The 16,163-nt window shown below is 41.3% G+C and overlaps 1 long non-coding RNA gene across 1 annotated transcript in view; it reads left to right on the forward strand.

The window, feature by feature from the left end:
* Positions 1-8,324: 8,324 nt before the first annotated feature.
* LOC122557338 overlaps positions 8,325-16,163 on the forward strand; it is a 49,376-nt gene continuing 41,537 nt past the window's right edge. The window contains exon 1 of the long non-coding RNA XR_006313808.1: positions 8,325-8,839. This is a non-coding gene — a long non-coding RNA (uncharacterized LOC122557338). The remainder of the gene's footprint in view (positions 8,840-16,163) is intronic.

Genomic DNA, 16,163 nt, shown 5'->3' on the forward strand with positions numbered 1-16,163 from the left:
AGGAGCCTTACAGCAGTCATGTTTTCAGCATGCCTGTACCAGTTTATTCTCTCTTTCCTGATTAGTATGTCAGCATGTCGTGCTCTCTCCTGCGCCATCTTTCTGTCTAATATTCTGAGCAAGTGCACCCAAAATGTTTCATCACCAAGTGTGCTGATTGTACGTGTGAGTTCATTGCTACGGTTAGCCACAGTCCAGTGTGTTCAGCAAAAGGACAAGCATGACACTTTTGGGGTTACTTTGTGAGCTGGCAATTTTAAAACGGTTTTCACACAAGCCAAGAAACAGCAGATTTGTTTTTACATGTGCTTAGAATTTGTTAATATCAAGTCAAATTACCTACAATATGACAGTGGTCGCGAGTGAAACTGAGATAATTTTCTGACTGTATTTTGCCTGGAATCACTGCAAACTGGTCACTCAATATTTTAAAAATCCACTAAGTGTCTAAATCAAATAAGCAAAATTTTGGACCCAAATTCCAAATATTATATTCTATTGCAAAATGCAGTGTTGGAAAATTTTCCTTTGTATGTGAGGTAATAGACATGCGACACAGTAGATATGTGACATTGTTCTTACAGCAGTAACTATTCTCGTTAAAGCACTGAGTATACTTGCATTAAAAAACGCTATGTGCTGGCATTATTCAATGCCTGTTATTTTGGAGGAATCATTTTTCAAATTTACATTGCACCTTTAATATATTTTCAGGTCTTCTCCACAGGGGTGTTATCAGAAAAGAAAATTAACATAATCATGTGAATGGGACAGCAGGGTGGTTCAGTGATTAGCATTGCTGCCTCACAACACTAGGGACCTGGGTTCAAATCCACCCTTAGGGTGACTGTCTGTGTGGAGTTTGCACATTCTCCCCGTGTCTGTGCGGGTTTCCTCAGGGTGCTCCGGTTTCCTCCAACAGTCCAAAGATGTGCAGGTGAGGTGGATTGGCCATGCTAAATTGCGTATAGTGTCCAAGTTAGGTGGGTTAGCCTTGGGAAATGCAGGGATAGGATAGGGGAATGGGTTTAATTGGGATGCTCTTCAAAGGGGTGGTGTGGAATCAATGGGCCAAATGGTCTGCTCTCATGCTGTCGGGTTTTATGAAATCATTCAGGCTCAGGACAAGAGATAGGTTTTAGAAGTGACTTGAAGGATGTCAGAAGGTTAGTAAAAGTGCAGAAGTTCAACAAATTGATTTGAGAGCCGATGGCCTAGGCAGCTGTTTGTCTGGTCACCAATAGCACAGGAACAAAACTTGGGCAAGCCAGAGGTCAGAATGAAGGGATATTTACTTCTAACCTTTTGTACCCGAAGTAAAGCATCTTAGTGGTGCACTTTCTCTCCTGAGTGTGAACGTCAAGACTTCTACCCATGCCAATTTACTTGATGTTTGAAAGTTATTGCTCCATGCTCTGCACACTCAATGATGAGCAAGAGTTTTATTGTTCTGTTTCCTGTTAAAGAACTGTAATCACATGCTTTGAACAAGTGTTAACAATTCCTGACTGTATTTTGTCTACTTTACAAATAACATGAAATTGGAAGCTTTGCTAAATGCTATGTGCTATTATGACTTGGCACATTTTGGATGGTCCCTGCACTGTCATGCCAAATTCTGAAAATAAATTGTCTTGTAAGGAAACAGTTCTGAACAGTGTTTACTAAACCTATCCTCAAGTCTGTGCTCCCAGCCAATAATACTGTTCCAGTATATCTTCCCACTGGCTGCAGTTGTGTTTTTGAGCTTTGAAGGGAGAGTGCCAGTAGGCTCTTGAATCAAAGGGACCAAGAAAGCCACCAGTTTCAGATCCTGTCCTTGGTTCATATACTCATCTCTAGATTAATCAATAGCAAGCAAGAATGGAAATGTTCACATTTATTGTCCTTCACAGCCCATCAACAGTTTTGGTACTCTACATCAATGCCCCCCTCAATGACGAGTGAAAAATCAAACCCTTGTGCTCTGAACAATTAATTGCCATACCAAATGATTTGATTACTATCTAGCTATAAATATCAGCCATGGGTGATCCTATCAGGAGTATGGCTCCAGACAGCACCGCTCACACGATCTCAGGACTACAGAAGCTTCTCCACTACAACGAGGTGAAAATCCATGGAGAGCATCACATTGCCTGCTCCAGTTGCCCTGCTGGTCACCGAAAGACTTGAAGAAGTAGGCCACAGAGTGAAGACGTCTGTGAGTGTATTTGTTTAATGTGTACTTGATGTTACACTCCGAGAAGCACACGATATTTCACAAAGCAACCAGCTGATTCCAATGGCATGGAGACCACGATGATTGGAGTGATGGATTTGTTGCAGCCTTCACAGCCATTGAGTTCAAAGTAACTTTGTCCATCTGTTCCAGCACTGAGGTCTTGGTTGGATTGTTCTTTGTCAGGGACCTCACCCTTGACCTTACTGCCAAAGTAAGTTCTGCCATCTGGAACTACTTGTCCTGAATAGAGAAGAATTTTCAAAGCCAAGATTGGACTCATAAGCCACCTGAGAGGCCATAAATAGATCAACAGAATGAAGACCATTATCCCCGATCTCGAGGTATAGCCACCACTATGATTATTCATATCAGACCCACATTTCTTTAAGTAAGAGTTTCACAATCATTACATTGCACTCGGTTTCTTCCAACCACTTAGCCTTCATTATAGTAATTTGGTGGAATCTTATAACAGTCTAAATGAGGGGATAATAGTGACATTTGTGTCAGGATCATGCAAGACATCTTAAGAGGTTCATCGCAAAACTTGGAACTGCTCGTTGTTTTGACTATGCATATGCCAAGCGGCAAATTGGATTTTCGCTAGGCGTCAGCAGTTAAGAAGAATTATGTTTTTTTAAACACATCACTAATGCCACAACTCGCCTCATTAATATTAATCTTGCCATCTTACCAATGCACTAAACTAAGCTAGATGTTAAGAGGGCAGAGTGGGTACCTGGTGACTTCAGTTTGCTGCTGGCTATGAGGAATCTCTATTTTGCTCAGAACCAAACAGTACATCCATCTTCCATGGGCACAGCTGAATGCACTAGTTGTGCACAAGTATTGGCAACCCTTCACAATAGTCCCAGCACTTCAATGATCCACTTGAAGGATGCTTAGAAAAGCATGGACTTGCATTGCAGGCAGTCTGAAAATTAGCATTAAAGGGCCACTGCAAGGACACTTTGCATGCAGGGACAGGCACCTAGCTCATAGACTGGCCCAGGTTGCATCTCTGAGCTGCTTGGCTGACTTCTTAGCACTCACTCATCAACACCTACCTGCACATTCACAGCACCCCTTTATTTCCCTGTCTTGCATTGCTGTGCCAATTAACAATTAACATCAGACAGCTTGCCTTGCTGGTCAACAGTCCTCATTCAAGGGGGCACATTTCTTGCTGTATGCTACATCAATCTCCCACCTCCATCATGTCCCAGCAGTTTATGCAACAAACACTTGCAATGTGTAGCAAACAAGCAGCCATGGCTCAAAATATTAGGGAACTAGTCCACACCTAAGTCCATGCATCCAGCAAACAATGGATGCGCATTAAACTCTCCGATACCAGTCCGGGGATTAGCCATGATCGAGTTTCCATTCAGGATGTTCTAATCCAGGGAGTCTATGTTTCTGTAGTCTGGGATGTGGGTCATGGTAAGTCCTGTGTGACTCCACAGCAGCAGGTCTACGGTAATGCATTAACATGATTGAGAAGATGTACAATTATCAGTTGGGGTCTGGGACATTAAATCTGTCATCCCTTCCAAAAGGTGTCAATAGTTGGGATGATGGTGGGGTGAACGTTGAAGCCTTGCCGATGAGACTGTTATCCTCAGAGGCCAAGAGGTGACTTCTGATGAAATAGAATGATTTTCTGCTGAAGTCATGGACATTCCATTAGTACCAGCCATATATGGGCAGCACGGTGGCACAGTGGTTAGCACTGCTGCCTTACAGTGCCAGAGACCCGGGTTCAATTCCCGCCTCAGGCAACTGTCTGTGTGGAGTTTGCACATTCTCCCCATGTCTGTGTTTCCTCCCACAGTCCAAAATGTGCAGGTTAGGTGAATTGGCTATGCTAAATTGCCCGTAGTGTTAGGTGAAGGGGTAAATGTAGGGGAATGGATCTGAGTGGGTTGCTCTTCGGAGGGTTGGTGTGGACTTCTTGGGCCGAAGGGCCAATAATCAGAAGAGTGTACAATGAAGGAGGCTGACAGAGATTACTGTGACTGTTGCAGTGAAATTAAAAGTGGTACTTACTTGATTATAGGGAGATGGAATTCTCAGCATTTCCACAAGAGTAGTCCTGATCTTCTCTCAAGTACTGCAGAATTCTGTTGTCATGAACCACTCCTCATATCAGGGGCCTTTTCTACCAGATTATGTGCTATCTTCTGGAATGGAAGAGAGGGAGGCTTTCATTGAGAAGAAAGTGGAAGGTACAGCTGTTAATGCTGGAGTGGCTGCTCAAAAGGTGGTGATGTACAGCAGGAGTGAGTTGGCAATGGAGAAGTCATACAGGGTTAGTACAATGGGAGGTCGGGAGTGAGACAGAGTGAGGGAAGGTATTGTAGGCACTGTTGAGAATGGTGGAATATACGCATTGGTATGAGGCTGGTGCAGCAGAGGGTGCGTGGCACCCTGGCAGAGCATGCATTGACCTGGGTAGGAACATCTGACCAGCCTTACCAGGGTCTGATGGCATAACCTCCTTGGTTGGCCCTCCAGTAGAAAACATCCCCTCTTCTGCTCCACCCCCTCCACCAGGTCCTTCCAGGTCCCTGTTGGAGAATCAGTCATTTTCTGCTGCTCTGTCAGCTTCACACTGTACGTTCATCATCAAACAGTTCAGCTTTAGAATGCTAGTACTTGCCCGGTTGCAGAGCAGCTGTTTAAATATGGTGCGGGTGCCAGACATATTGTCTCTTTTGGTGGCTATCCACTGAATGGCAAGTTGTTTCAGGAATGGTAGGTGGGAAGATGGGGATGGAAGACAGACACCACAGGGTCGAGGTTGGTAGTTAATAAGACAAACAAAATACTGAAAATGCTGGAGAAGCTCAATAGATCTGGCAACATTTGTGGAGAAAGAAACAGAGTTCACATTTTGTGTACAGTTCCGTTCCAGAAAATTCTTCAGTATTCTGAAGAAGAATCACACTGGACTCCAAACATTTATTCTACTCCTCTGTCCACTGAAGCTGCCAGGCCTGTTGAGTTGCTCCAGCATTCTGTGACTGTTGCAGATTTTCAACTTCCAGAGTTTTTGGCTTTCTGTTATTTAGATGAATTTACTAAGATACAAAATGAAAATTCATTGGACTTCATGGTGAAAAACCCTCCAAAAAAATAACTCAACTCAACTTGCACATAGCCAAAGTAAGATTCAGACCCAAGAGTCACAAACTAGAAAGACAGGGATTGGTCATTTTACCCATTGATTATGGAGCAGGCACAATCACATCATGATCGAGTTTCCTAATAAAAAAACTGAAAGAACTGAGCTTGTAGGAAATCAGAAATAAAAACAGAAATTGCTGGAAAAGCAATTTGTGGAGTGAAATTAAAGTTAGCGTTCCTCAGAACTGGTGAAGTTTCCATTTAGCCAATTGCCATTTCCCCACACCAACACCATATCCCTTCATACCTTGAAGGGGTGGCACTTTGGCTCTGTGGTTAGCACAGCTGCCTCGTAGCACCAGGGACCTGGGTTCAATTCCCTCCTCGGGCAACTGGTGTGTGGAGTTTGCACATTCTCCCTGTGTCTATGTGGGTTTCCTCTGGGTGCTCCAGTTTCCTCCCACAGTCCAAAGATGTGCAGGTTAGGTGAATTGGCCATGCTAAATTGCCCATAGCGTTAGATGGATTAATCAGGGATAAATATGGGGGGATGGATTTCTCTTCAGAGGACCAGTGTGGATTTGTTGGGCCGAAGGGCCTGTTTCCACACTGTAGATAATCTAATCTAATCTGGAAATGTATTGACATCTGTCTTGAATATGCTCATTGTTAAAGCATGCACCTTAAGGTATAGAACTGCAGAGATGCACCACCCTCAAAAGGAAGACATTTCACCTTATTCCTGTCCTAGACGACCTACCTGCACACTCCACAACCACCTACTGAAGGAGCAGTCTCGAAAGCTAGTGCTTCCAAATAAACCTGTTGGACTATAACCTGGTGTTGTGTGATTTTTAACTTTCAGAGTCAAGATTAGAGTGGTGCTGGAAAAGCACAGCAGGTCAGGCAGCACCGAGGAGCAGGAAAATCGACGTTTCGGGTCAGGAACGAGGGCTCATTCCTGATGAAGGGCTTTCCTGCTCCTCGGATGCTGCCTGACCTGTTGTGCTTTTCCAGCACCACTCTAACCTTGAGTCTGATCTCCAGCATCTGCAATCCTCACTTTCGCCTTATTTTTAACTTTGTACACCCGAGTCCAACACCGGCAACTCCATGACTTCTTTCTTTCATTGAATGTCTCTTATTTCTGGACGCTTTCACAGGGGAATCGTTCAAACGACCTTGCTGCACTTTGTTGAAGGAAGCTCATCGGGTTTCTCCCAACTCTCTGCAGAACAATCCCATTACCCCTCCCTTTCCTTGCAGTCCCCTTCATTTTCCTGAAGTTTCCACCTCCATTCCCCTCGCAAAGAACCGACTCTGCTCTCACTAATCATAAAGTTCCAAATCTTCGCCACTCTCGTAAAAAAAAACGTCTTCGCATCCGTCCAAAAACCTGTGTGCTCTCATCCTGGTGCTATCAGCGGATGGGAGCTTGTCTCTTTTATAATCCCTTCTTGCCCCCTCCCCAGGAGACAGCCCAAGGTTTTTCTGCTCCAATTTAACCTGGTCGGTAAAATCATCGCGATTTTTGTTTTATTTGTAAATGGCATGTACTCCGTCCGGATGCTGAGCTCTCTCACATTACCAGCTGCACCTGAAACCTGGGGAAATGAGCGCTGGGCTCCCTTTCGGGTTTGCTGTAAAACAGCAAAGGACGAGAGTGGAGCTCAGGGTTGGGATGACACTTGGCCGTCGCACTCGCTGTGTGTCTGACAGAACCAATCTTAGTCAAACTGGCCGGATGCTCGCTAACGTTCAAGTCTATTGTCCCCCTTCAAAAGCGATGTGATGGGCAGTGCCGTGTTTCCCCATGACCTCCGGGATTTGCAGGAATCAGAGTTGGCGTTGTGTTGTGACAGCTAATTCAGTCAGAAAGCCGCATTCTCCCAACTTGCAGAAAGCAGCATTCCTGAGAGTATACAGACAGGGAAAGAGCATTGGCGTTGAGAAACACCCTCAGCTGCACTGCTCTCTTAATTCACTGCTAACTGGATAAGGCTTTGGGACATTTGATGGATATGCTAAGATATCAATATTGTTTTCTTAAATAAACGTGTTGTTTTACTCCAACTCCCCCACTGTTTCAAATTCTGCGCATTAACTTAAGAATTTTAAAAACCGCCAGATATTTTGCCAAAAAAATCATGTCGAATTCTAAGTCTTGAGTCATACGCTCTATCCTGCATCTCTGTTTTATTTGATATTTTTCATTCTCTTACAGCTTTTGTAAGAGAACAACTCTTTTTCAATAGGGAGTTAATTGGCAGCCAATTGGACCGGCCCATGTCTTAGTGACATCTCCTAATCAGTATCTGCCGCCACCGCCATAATCACACAACAAAACAATAATCACCACAGTTAATTTTGCAGCAATTGAATCGACAATCACAAGGAGAGTTTGTGTTTGAAGGCAAAACTCCTCTCTCAGTGAGAGCAGGTGTGACTTAGTTCTCGATTCCACTGACGATGGGATTCTTTTTTGAGTGCTTGTAATTCAGAGAGATTAAAAGTGTGGATTATTCTCTTTTTTTTTCCGGTCTGCGATGTTTTTCTCACGCCGTCCATGGAGAAGTCCTGGCTATCCCAGTGATTTTCACAGGACGAGTCCCTCAAAGGCTCACAGAGATATGTTGGGGTTGGAATGACAAGGGTGGGCTGGTTATGGAAGTGCTCCACCCTGTTGGGAGCGCTCTCCCTGTTTCTTTCCCCTTCCCTAAGTTCACCCCAAACTACGCAGTTCATTCTAAAGGCTGCTGTCAAAAGCCCCAGAGAAATGTATTCTCAAACTTTCTCATATATTCGCTCTGAAGGCGAGAAAATAAGGCGGGACCTGTGACTGTAACTCTTCTCGACATACAGTCCCGGGAGAAATGGGTTGGTTAGCCCTCCCACTCTCCTGAGGGGGTTGTTTTGTGACGCTCCCCACCCCGACCACGGATAGGCACAGGGATTGTGTGTATTTAAATATCTCTGCCCATCTCTTCTTCCAACCCTATTAATATGTGAAAGGGATGTTATTACCTCGTGGTTCCGCTGAGCACTGTGGTGCACTTATTCTGCATTGAATAGATTGCAATTCGCATTGTAGCTCATTCCCCTCAGCGACAGGGTCTGAGTGTACAGTGCTGAGCTGCTTTAGTCCCTCTGTGTGGGTGAAGCCAGCAGCCGTCTCACCGCGCACCGATATTCCCAGCGCTAGACGCAGGGCTGCAGCCTACGGCGAGTCGCTTCTCAGTGGATTTGGGAGACTTTCCTTCTATCCTCCCTCTTTGAAGCGATGGTAGCAAAAGTGAGGTTTGCAGCGCGGACAACTCTGCCTGGTGCCTGTTTATTGTTTTGGTGTTTTTTTAAAAAACAAAAGTAAATGAACTTAAAAGTTCCGCTCGCCGTTGACCATCCCTGAGCAAGGAAGATTGAAAGCAAAAAAAAAATAAGGCATCAGTCGGTTAAACTCTCCTGGTGGCGTGAAGTCGTACTGGAAAGGTAAACGCGCCTCAGATGTGATCGTGCTGTGTCATATCTCAAGTTCAAGTCGATGAGCAACGGTTATGGTAAACGAGGAACAATAATTTAGATGAAGGACTAAGTAAAACGAGGTTAGAAGTTTGTTTATTTTTGCAGATGTAACTCCATTCACAAGTTTGGAAGATGTACTCAGCTGGAATGGTATATGTTGGGTTGCTGTTTGGAATGCTACACCGCTTTAATTGTGAATGTTCCTCACATTCCCGCATGAACTGTATTTTTTTTTGGTCACCAATTTATTTGGGTAGAGCAAGCGTCACTTGAGTCTGAGGAGGCAAAATAGTAACTTGTCGGTGTTAAGTGCACAGGGATCACTGGGTAACGAGACTGTAAAATGCAGTGCTGCGCTAGTTAACGGTGATCAGTTGTTTGATATTATTTCATGTGTATTCCGAAACAATCGTTATTATTTTAACAGAATAAATTACGAAAAACTCTTATGCAGAGGTGGGAGGTGAATGCATTCACCTGTGATCCGTTTTCAACAAGGTGGGAAATGTTTAGTCGGGTAATTCTGGTTGCACTTTGAGCTGGTGAAGACTCGTCCAAGCACTGACCAGATCTTGCAGCTGTCACGCTACAGAATTATTATAAGGTATAACTAATCGATGTGCATGCACTTGAGGGAAGCACTTTTTACCTTGAAAGCTAGGGACCGAAACTGATGTGAATGGAGAGCTGGGAGAGAAGTCGCTGTCACCTCCTGAACCTCTCGTCACCGCTGGCCAGGGTGTACCTGTGACTCGAGAGTAGTCTGGCACGGAGATTGGGGCTTTGCTACTGGTTGGGTGCATCTCTAACATTTGCACACAGCCGAGTCTTTTAAATGTCAGAGGGCGACGGGAAAGTCAGGGACAACCTGTTTAAAAATCAAACATCATAATAATAGATTTTATATTTAAATGTCATCCCTGTTTGATGCAACACTGCTAAATCATTTGTTTTATGCAAATGTTGAAGAGGAAAAGTTAAGCTGCAATGAGCGGCTTCTTTTTCAACCTCCAATAGGGTTTTGGTTTTTGCACTGATTCTGTTTTTTTTCTGACTTATTACTGCAACCCCTGTGTGCAACAGAGGTAAAGGATATAAGCGTTTTAATACCAGCTATTCATACAGCATATCTAATGAGCTACAAACCTAGAATTTATTTGAATTAATTTGAATCAAAATAAGCCTTTTTTACATAGGCTTAGCATAAAACTTGTATTCAACCTGTGCCAAATTATTCTGATAACTTCAATCCAGTGGGTATTGCAAAATGGCAAACCAAGTAACAAATTACAAAATGTATTTCTAGAGAGATGCATCAAAGTTAACCAGAAATAAATCTAGCACCCTTTTGTTGCACAAGGTCTCATTACTGAAGTTATCAAAATAATTTGGCACCATATGAATGAAAGTTGTACAAGAAATCTGTCCGGCATGTTGAAGGGATAAGGAAAGGATTAATCCAGTTAAACTCATTATTTTACATGGAAAGGTTGTGTAAATGTTCATCGCTCATTTTATTTCGCTAGAATAACCATTCAAGCTGCCTCCTTTTGCGCTTTCCATATTTTCGAGGTCAAACAAAGACAAAGATCAGAAAGAGACCACGCAAATTATAGAAACATGCTTAGGTGATTTTTATAGTTGTTTTGATTTCATAAGTAAGTGTGTCCCTGGAACTGGTTACAGTGACTTTTGCTGACAGACAAATCGTGCATCTGTAGTGTGTATTGTAAGGAATACCTCTCACATGTACTGTTTCAGCAGCACATCTATCATGCAACTAAATCTCAGCCATTAAAAAGGTATAAAAATTTCCAATGCATGTTTTCAATGAATGTCACTTTAGCAACTAAATTGGTTGCATGTTATTATCTATCTTCAGCATCGACTTGAAGCATAGTTTATAGCAGCAATTTTACATGATCAAATCACCACATCCAACCTAGTTTCCTTCAACCAAATATACAGAAATGTGAATATGTAATATTTCATAATTTAATCTTGTAAAATAAATAGAAATCACAATGTGCCAGAAATCTTGTGATGCTTTCTGCCATTTTAACTATGCTGTCACCTGTATCATGCAATCTTCAAATGCACCAATAGTTTTGGGAAAATGGAATTTAGAACTGAACATTTTTTTTAATAAAAAAGCATCTTTATTAGTGTTACGTTAATATTTTGCTCATTCCCTCAGTTAAGGATATGATTTAATCTCTACAAATGAATCCGTGCTTGAAAAGCCACCACAAAAAGTTTATTGTCCTGAGCCTGGCATCAAGACATAATGTGGCTGAATTTTCTTGGCACTTCGGTCCTAGTTACTTGGGGTTTTTGCTGAAGTTTCAATGGAAGAAACTTCAAAGCAATTTGGCTTTGGTAACTGTCCAGCGATTAAAGTCTGTTTGTGTAATCCTAGTCATATAATGTTTATGCTGGCGAAAAATACGAAGGATTCAAAAATCAGAAATACTGAACACTGAGTGCGCTTAGTTTTCTTTTCAGGACCCATGTGGCTAGAATCGCATTTTGTACCATCAGTATTAAATATGTCAACTTGTTCGCGTAAAATTCCTCACACCAAGTTAAACTTGTTGCTAAAATGCCAGATTGAATTTCATAGAAGCGAGTTTATGCATTTTTTGCTCACATTGCACAACCTTATTTTGATCCTGTTTTATTCAAAGATAACCAGTGAATGCAAAGTCTTTTTTTCCAACCTTTTTATCATAATGGCCCCCTTGTTATTGAAGGTGCGAATATTTGCAGCTGCCCTATTGCTGTAAATGCTTACTTTTTCATATATTTTCATTTGTCTCTGCTCATGCTCTGAATGCAATGAGTTGTGTTGAATATGATGAGTGTGGCAGTTCTTGTACACTTCATCTTTTATCTGCAAGTTAAAAGGAAAGACAGGCTATATTTATTGAGGACTTTGTTGGTGAGCCAGATCTTTGACTCGAAAAGCATGCACGCACCTGCCATTTGAATGGGTTAGTGACCTGCAATGACCAATTCGCCTCAGTACTTCAGAACTATTGAAGCAGATGCCCTAATATCATTGCAGACACTGGCTGATTCAGAAATATTTAATGGGACTCTCTTGAACTCTGGAGCACTTTAAGCACAATGCATGGTTTGATTAAGCAGATAAATAGCAATATGCTACTTCATCTCATTGCCTTAGAATACTTTATAATGCTTATCAAGAAAGTAGAATAAATATTGAAACTTTTCAAAGTTTTAATTTGTATTCAGATCCTTAGAAATAAGAGATGTGGGGCAGAAAAGATGGTGGAATTGTCATGTGACTACTGTGTAATTGACAAGAATGTGTTATGTCTTAGGAGTTTGAATCTTTGGCGATCAATTTGTTAAAAGGCAGTGGATGCAAAGTCTTTAAATATTTTAAAGGACAATATAGATTCTTGATAACCACAGCAAGTTAGATTATCAGGGATATGCAAGGGTGTCAAGTTGACATGAAAATCAGAGCATCCGTGACCTTATTGAATGGTGGAGCAGGCTTGAAGGACTGAGTGGCCTACTCATGTTCCTTTTTTGCATCTGCTTACATTATCTTATACAGCTGTGTTCATCCAGTGTAAAGTTGATCTCTCCTCATCCATTTTCTCATGAAGAAGTTTGGTTGTGTACTGACACACTAGCTAGGTGCTATCACTTAGTGATCATTTTTCTCCCAGTGTTAGAGCTTGCCAAAAGTATATTGGACAGATTTGATTCTTCTGTGGTTAACAAGCCCTTGAGTGGGACTTGAATTCAAAGTTTTTGGTGCAGAGCTAAGGGCATTACCCATGGACCCACGATTGTATTCCAACTAGCAACCTATCTAAAAAGGTTAAATTACTTCTAAATTATCGGCGAGCATTGGAAAAAAAAAAATTGCTAGTTTAGATATGATAGCATTTTATTTTAAAAATACCTATAATTGCAGGATGCATGAATACACTATGCATTGATAGAAATTAATTTGTCTCTCTTGGCCGATCCACTTTAAAGTATTACAACCAGGTGAGGGAGGGCGGTCTCCTATTTAAACCCCCTCTGTCAGTCACAAGTTATTTTTCAAACACTGCAACATCACATTAAAATAGATCAAAATGAAGGAGCCCAAGATTTTTTTTTTGCATGAAGGAAAGAATTTTTAAAAATCTATTAACCCCAAAGTAAATAAAAATAAGCACAATAACAAACACAGGTGATAAGTCTTAAAATGCTGGCCTAGAAGAATAAATGTTTCACAGTTTAGATAATGCATTTTATATTAAATAATGTATAATTTCCTCTTTTGGGGCAGCACAGTTGGTCAGTGGTTAGCATTGCTGCCTCAATGCCAGGAATCCAGGTTTGATTCTAGCCTCTGGCAACTGTGTGGAGTTTGCACATTCTGTGTCTGAGTGGGTTTCCTCTGGGTGCTTTGGTTTTCTCCCACAGTCTGATGAGGTACAGGTTAAGTGGATTGATCATGCTACGTTGCCCATAGCGTCCAGGAATGTGCAGGCTAGGTGGATTAGCCGTGAAAAATGCAGGGTTATTGGTGTAGGATTTGTTTAGGATGCTCTTCCGAGGGTTCGTGTGGACTCCAGGCTTGTTTCCTCATTGTAGGGATTGTATGATTCTGATTTAAATCAGATGTTGAGTACAGGAGTTGGAACATCATCTTACTATTGTACAAAGCATTGGTGGGGTCATTGTTTGGAATACTGCATTTAATTCTGTTCACTGTAGGAAGGATGTTGTTAAACTAGAAAGAGTGTGGGGAAAAAAAAATGACAAGGATGTTACCAGGATTGGAGGATTTAAGTTTTAAAGGTGGGCTGGGAATTTTATCACTGGAACATAGGAGGATGAGTGGTGATTTTTAGAGCGGTTTATCAAATCATGAGGGGCATTGATAATGTGAATAGCCAAGGGCTTTTTTTTTGAGTAGGGGAGACCAAAACTAGGCAGCATATCTTTTGAGGTGAAGGGGATAGATTTAAAGGGACCTTCTTGTCAACCTTATCACATAAGAGTGTGGTGCATATATGGAATGAGCTGCCAGAAGAAGTGGTAGAGGTAGGTATGATTACAACATTTAAAATAAGTGAAAGTAGGTAAATGAATAGGCAAGGTTTAGTGGTATATGGGCCATATGCTGGCAAATGGGACTAGTTAACATTGGGACACCTGGTTGGCATGGATGAGTTGGACTGAAGGGTCTGTTTTCATGCTGTACAGCTCTATGACTCGAAGTCCTTAGATTCCTTGAGGTATTGAATTTGGTCTTTGACTTAAAAATTATTAAATTTGTTTGCTGCTGCAATTGGCTTTTTCCACTCTGTGCTACTTTTGTGTTGCTGGGATAAATAGGCAGGGAGAAGAGGAGGAAGAATGAGAGGAAGTGTTCTGATGTTGCTTCAAACCCACTTTCCTCTTTCCTTCTCTGTTCTAAAGAAACAGCTACTGAAGTATGATTCATTTTGTACATTCCAGGGTCTGACTATGTTGTCTTTCTAGTTTGTGTCCAATGTGTGCAGTTATCATCCAAGTATGAATTTCTTGATGCTAACTCAGTTGGCTGTTTTCAACGCCTTCCCATGAAATAGTAATTTGTGTCAATGGTTTTGTGATTCTCCGTTCATTTCCTGACCTTGCCTCAATTGTGCTTGAGACATCATGGCATCCATTTTAGATTAGCATCTGTCCTTTGTTTTAAACCATTTTACTTTTATGAAAGGTCGCATATACCAATTAGTGAATGGAAGTTAAAGGTTGAAAGTCCATTTTTGCCACTGCCATAACACAATTGCAACAGTTTTGTGACATTATTTAAAAAATGTAGACAAAGGACTTTGACATGGTGTTAGTTTAGCACCCTGATGTTAGTTTCACAAAGTTGTTTTTCAATACTAGTGAAGTGAAAAATATCTGTTTTAAATTCAATGACTTTTAATATTCTAATTAAAGGCCACTGAGGATTGTGGTAAACCCTAATTGATCTTTGCCTGTTTCTGGTTAAAGACATAAGTAGGATTTGCTTTAACCATTAATAAGGTAATATCTCTGATCAGTAAAAAGAGCTTGTATTTGTATCTTACCAAATATAGTAGTCCATAGCTATTTCACAAAAAATCACAAGGGGACTGAATGATGAGCCATCATAAGTAATTAGGAGAAAGACTGGAAGTTGAGTCCAATAGATTTGAGAGAGATCATGAGGTTTAGAATGCAGTATACAAGGTTAATTCAAGGTGTTTGTTATGCTAATACAATACATATAACATCACAGGAGGCAATGCATTATAACATGATCTTGCTCACTTTTGCAGACTTGTGGCAAAATGAACCCACAGTAAGATGAGGCTATTTCAAAAACAGAATGTTAATGTAAATATCCTTCAACAGCAAAATGAGTTCAAGAATACTATGTATCAGTGCAGCCATGGAGAGTGGTGCCAAAGTAACTAATTGCTACTACATTTCTTGTGGATCAGGTAAAATGTGGCAAGCTCAGAGTCAGTGAAATTGAACACTGAAGAGTTGTAAAACTCAGCAAAGCTGTTAGTCTTGCATTGGGCAATAATGTTGAATTTCGCTGGTTTGTGCTTCTTCATATTATCAGGGTGGTTTGAATCAAAAATAAGTAAATAATTCTCTCTGTCCCAAAGACCTTGTTCTGGTAGGTTGCACATTGGGAAGATTCATTGTTGAACATTAGGTTGATGAGTTGACCCAGGGAAAACATCCAGTCTCTCTTTAGTGACCGATGCATTCATCCCAGACTCAGTTCTTGCAGTTCCAAGTTTAGAAAACAGGGCGACAGTCTCAAAATATTTAGTTATTCAGGACAGAGTTGAGGAGGAACTTCTTTCAGTCTTTGAAATGACCAATTCCACAGGGCTGTGGATATTCAGTCATTGAGTACATTCACAACAAAATGCGATATTTGTGTTTGAAGAAAATAAAAGATATAGAAATCATCCAGAAAGATGGAGTTGAAATAAAGGATGAGCTATCATCTTGACTAGTACTAGAACAGACTCAAATGACGAATAGGCTACTCCATTTCTTGTATCATATGATCACTATAAGCATGTGGTTTTCGAAAAATGGTCCTTTGTGCAGGAACAATAGGAAATTAGAAACAATAAAGCAGGAATTAAAATGTTCCCTCTGTCTTTTTATTTTTATCCTTTTTGTTATACAGGCAAATGTCAAGTGTGGTGCTGGAAAAGCACAGCAGGTCAGGCAGCAGCTGAGGAGCAGGAGAATGGGTGTTTCAGGCATA

The sequence above is a fragment of the Chiloscyllium plagiosum genome, chromosome 2 (assembly GCF_004010195.1).
Source record: "Chiloscyllium plagiosum isolate BGI_BamShark_2017 chromosome 2, ASM401019v2, whole genome shotgun sequence".
Classification (NCBI taxonomy): Eukaryota; Metazoa; Chordata; class Chondrichthyes; order Orectolobiformes; family Hemiscylliidae; genus Chiloscyllium; species Chiloscyllium plagiosum.